Here is a 4,867-nt window from a genome sequence, read left to right as displayed (position 1 = left end):
ACAAAAAACAGTGATTACATGTCTCGTCGATCAGACGCTCGGACGCGTAGTATTGGCTTTACAAATATTTCATGATTCCTTAACGCATACTAGATGCGTGAGCTTCTCGTGGCTAAAGTTTATGATTCAGTGACGTGCGTGACAGCCCTACATGCCTCCATTAGGAGCCATGGCTGCATTGATGGCAAACAATTCAAAAACGCCCGTAGCTTCTGCGGTATACCGCAGAAGCTGCGGGCGTCTGAATTGTTTCAAATTCTGAATCAATTCTTTATTTCTGAATCAAAGTTGATTATAATCAACTTTGATTCAGAAATAAAGTAGTTCTAAAATTGTTCTTTAATCCATGCCGAAATCGCTGTACTGAGATGCGTATATAGGCGAATTTACACCAGAGTTCTTCGCAGCAGCGTCGACATGGAAGGTCCGGTCGAGTTCTCGTCTGCCGAGCGGGACCCGCGGTTGTAGGTATAGCGCCGACACAAAAGAGCGCATGAACCTTGACGCTGGCGCAGCAGTGTGCTAGCCAATGACCGATGGCCATCGTATACAGCGCCAATTCGTACGTGCCAGGCCACCGACGAGGTTTTCAGAAGAAATCCACGCTGATGCCGAAGTTTTCACGAGTTACAAACCACCGCGGCAGACTATGGAACAGCTAGCACGTCGAGCTCACATACAATGGCGGCTTTGGAGCGCGCATCTACCTTGCGATGCATCTTAAACAGTACGCGCTCGTGCGAACTTTGGTATGTATATACGTATATGGACACAGCTAAGACTTGAAACCCTCTCTAGTAAAGCTAGCTTAGCAGAGCTCTTTGAGGAATTATCAGGCATTGCCTGAGATATCATTGGCCTTAGTGAGGTTAGGAAAACTAGTGAGACTTATACAGAGCTTACTAATGGCCACGTCCTCTGCTACAAAGGTCTTCCAGATAAGAAAGAATACGGAGTTGGAATTCTAACCTATAAGGAGATTGCGGACAACATTGATTAATTCTACAGAATTAATAAAAGGGTAGCAGTCATCGCAATAAAGCTTAATAGGAGATGTAGATTATGGGTAGTACAAGGCTACGTTCCAACGTCAAATCATGATGAATAAATGAAACTACTATATGAGGATGTTGAATTAGCAGTGGGGAAGGGGCAAACTCAGCGTACTAGCTCTAATAATTGGTGACTACAATGCGAAAGTCCATGGACAAAAGCAGGCTGCGGAACAGACCATTGGCAACTACGAGATCGACTCTAGGAACAGCAGGGGAGAGATTCTGGTAGAATTTGCGGAAAGGAATCGACTCCGCATAATGAATACCTTTTTCCGGAAGCAGAATTACAGGAAGTGTACCTGGAAAAGCCCTAACAGCAAAACAAGAAATGAAATAGATTTCACAGTTTGTGCCGACCTCAGCATAATGCACGATGTAGAAGTGTTATGAAGGCTAAAGGGCAGTGAGCAAAGTTAGTCAAGCCTAGGATAGCTCTCAATTTGAAGAGAGAAAGTGCTAAATTCGTAAAGGGGAAACAGAACAAACTAGATGGTAGCAAGGCTAAATGCAGATGAATTGACGCTGGTGCTCGCAAACAAATATGCAGGATTCAGAACAGCAAGAGGAAGACAACATAGAGCTAATGAATGAAACCGTAACTACAGTGATTTCAGACACAGCAGTTGAGGTGGGCGGTAAGGCATCAAGGCAACAAGTAGGTAAGCTCTCCCAAGTAACAATTAGGACCTGATAAAGAAAAGACAAATCATGAAAGTGTCTAACTCAAGAGATCAGGTAGAATTCGCTGAGCTGCTAAATCTGATAAACAAGAAGAAAGTAAGTGACATTCAAAATTAAAACATCGGGAAGATTGAGGAAGCAGTAAAAAATTGGGGCAGAATGAAGTCAGTGAGGAGTAAACTTGGCTTAGGAATGAGCAAAATGTATGCGGTGAAAGATAAGCAAGTTGATGTCATCAGCAATATCGATGATATAGTAAATGCAGCAGAGGGCTCCTATACTGACGTGTACAGTACCCAGAGCAGTTGTGCAACATTGATTGGAAGCAGTGACGAACAGTATACAGAAGCCCCATGTGTAACTAGCGATTGTATTAGGAGAGCTTTGCAAGAAATGTCCCGGGAAAATTGGCAGGAGAAAATATAATAACAGTCGGTTTAATTAAAGATAGATAAGATATTTATTCGAAAACCTTGCGACTCTTTATACACAATGCCTCATGACTTAGACCAATCTCTCCACTATTATTCACTGCATGCTTAGAAGTATTCAAGCTATTAGACTGGAAATAATTTGGAGCAAGGATCAACCGCGATTATCTCAGCAATCTACAATGTGCAGATGACGTTGTTCTTTTCAGACATGCTGGGGATCAATTGCAACAAACTATTGATGGCCGTAGCCGAGGAAGTGTAAAATTAGGGTTGAAGAATAATACGGATAAGACAAATGTAATGTTCAATATACTAGCAAGAGAACACGAATTCATGATTGATAGTCAGCCTCTAGAAGTTGAGTAAGAGTACGTTTATTTAGGTCAATTACTGACAGGGTACACTGATCATGAGAACAAAATTTACAGAAGAAAAAAAATGGGTTGGAGCGCATGCGGCAGCTTACCGGCTACCATTGAAAAGAAAAGTGTACAATCACCACAATCTACCGGTACTAACACAGGGAGAAAAACTTGAAAGTTAACAAGGAAGCCTGGGAAGAAGTTAAAGACCATGCAACGAGCGATGGAGCGAAAAACATGGGGCGTATAAGTTAATGAATGATTTCCAAGGGAAGGAAAACGCAGTCGAGGATGCCAGAGAACTAGGTGGTATGATAAAATCAGGAAATTTGAAGGCATAACTAGGAATGAGCTAGCGCAAAATAGGCGTATTTGGAGATCGCTGGAAGAGGCCTTCGTCCTCCAGTGGACATAAAAATAGGCTGATGATGATAACAAGATACTTTAGGTAATGACATACTGTCACCTCCGCTGGGTTACTTGGGTTACTTGATGACGCGCACGTCACTTTCACTACGAATTGCAGCATGACGTTAGCTAATAAGGAAGTTTCACTAATGAACCTTTTTAACTATTATCAATACAGCGCATGTCACAAGTGCGGCATTGAAGCCGAACTGTAATGAAGTAATACGCATGTAGCAGAAATTCTCTGCGGAGCACCAGTTAAAAAATAAAGCGTTCTCAAAATGTGTGGCGAAATGCAATGATGTGAAGCACTACATTTTTTCACAGTACTGATGACTGTAGAACAGGTCTCGTGATTACTAATGTTACCCATGACGAATTATAAATTAATAAGTGCATTTTGTTCAATGTTTGGGATTGGAATCAGTTTAACATGCCCCACAGGAGCCGAATGGACACAAGTCGATTGCAATATTTGATCTCATTACGACCTAGAGCCTTTGGCAATTACGTACCCATGAGCAAAAGTATAAGGACCACAGACTTGCCGAAAAAAAAATTAACTTCTGCTTAATTCAGGCGCACAAACGGAAGGTACCGTGTGCATTGGCATGTTCGCAGTGCCAAGTTTCGAGTGCCAGTCCTTAATTTCAAGTTACATTCTCTGGCGGAGGAGAAAATCGGCCTTATCACGGAATCCATGGTCCGTTTACTTTCGTTCAGGGGAGTACGCATTTCTGCCAGTCGTTCCACGATATTATCACCGACTGGCAACTTCGCTTTGGCGACATCGCACGCAACATGCATCTGGTAACGAGTGGCATTTCGCCGCGCTATTTCCTTTGCGCGATACAAACAAGGTGAGTAGTTTAAATCTCGTCGATACGTTTCTGTTTGTCATGTTTTCCCGGCTGTCACGTCCTGAATGCAAATATGCTCCTTTACTTAGATCTAGGTGAACGTTAAAGAACACCTAATGGTCTTAATTAATCTGAAGACTCAGCACTAGCGCGTCCCTCATAACCAACTGTGTCGTTTGAGGACGTTAGACTCCAAATTTTTTTTTTCAATCTGTTAAATACGCTGTACCCGTGCACACTTGAGTAAGGCTGCTTCCTAATTTGAGGATTGGCAACTGTGCCATTCTCACATAGATGTTTGCACTAAAAGCTGATCAGCTCGCAGTGTTTTGTGTTCGCAATGAAGAAGCATCGAAAAATGCGTACCATTGAAGGTAATTACATTTTCCTTGCAGGATACATAGCCACTGCTGCAGTTCAGCACAACACATTTTCGCACCCTCCTCAAATGGCAGGGATGAAGAGCGCTCGCCTTTGTATCAACGTCAGAAGCGCGCGCGCGCGTATCTGAGAAATCGGCGCCGTCGGCGCAATGCGGAAGCCCACGTGAACATGAGTGACAGAAAGCCGACAAACCTCGAAGAAAAAATTGGAGGGCGCTTAAGCTTCGCCTTTAAGAGTAGAACGCGATAGCGTTATCGGGACCCGTTCGCATCACATTTTTCTTTCAGTCGGTTTCACTGCAACACTTAACGTAGAAAAGCCAGCTTACAAACATCAAGCTTACACAGATCCCCTTAAAGTTGGCTTCACTTTTAAACAGAAATGCATTGCAGGGAAGACGTCTTTCCAGGGGCAATATAAGTCGTCTCATATTAAAATGTGAAGGCCCTAGGACCTCTTTTAATTATTTTATGAATTGTTTGGTATTGCCCCGACGCACGCGCGTGTCCAAAACGCATAAGGTAGGCCAAGTCCCAAGTTGACCGATGATGATGATGATGATGATGATGGTGATGATGATGATGATGATTTATTGGCATCCCCTTTGAAACGGGGCGGCGACAAATAGTCACCTAGCCTGCTTGATTTAATCAGGTATACTATACATGTTCTTTATCTAGCAT

This window comes from Dermacentor silvarum, chromosome 1 (genome assembly GCF_013339745.2).
Source record: "Dermacentor silvarum isolate Dsil-2018 chromosome 1, BIME_Dsil_1.4, whole genome shotgun sequence".
NCBI lineage: Eukaryota > Metazoa > Arthropoda > Arachnida > Ixodida > Ixodidae > Dermacentor > Dermacentor silvarum.
Note: the sequence above shows the minus strand (reverse complement) of the source record.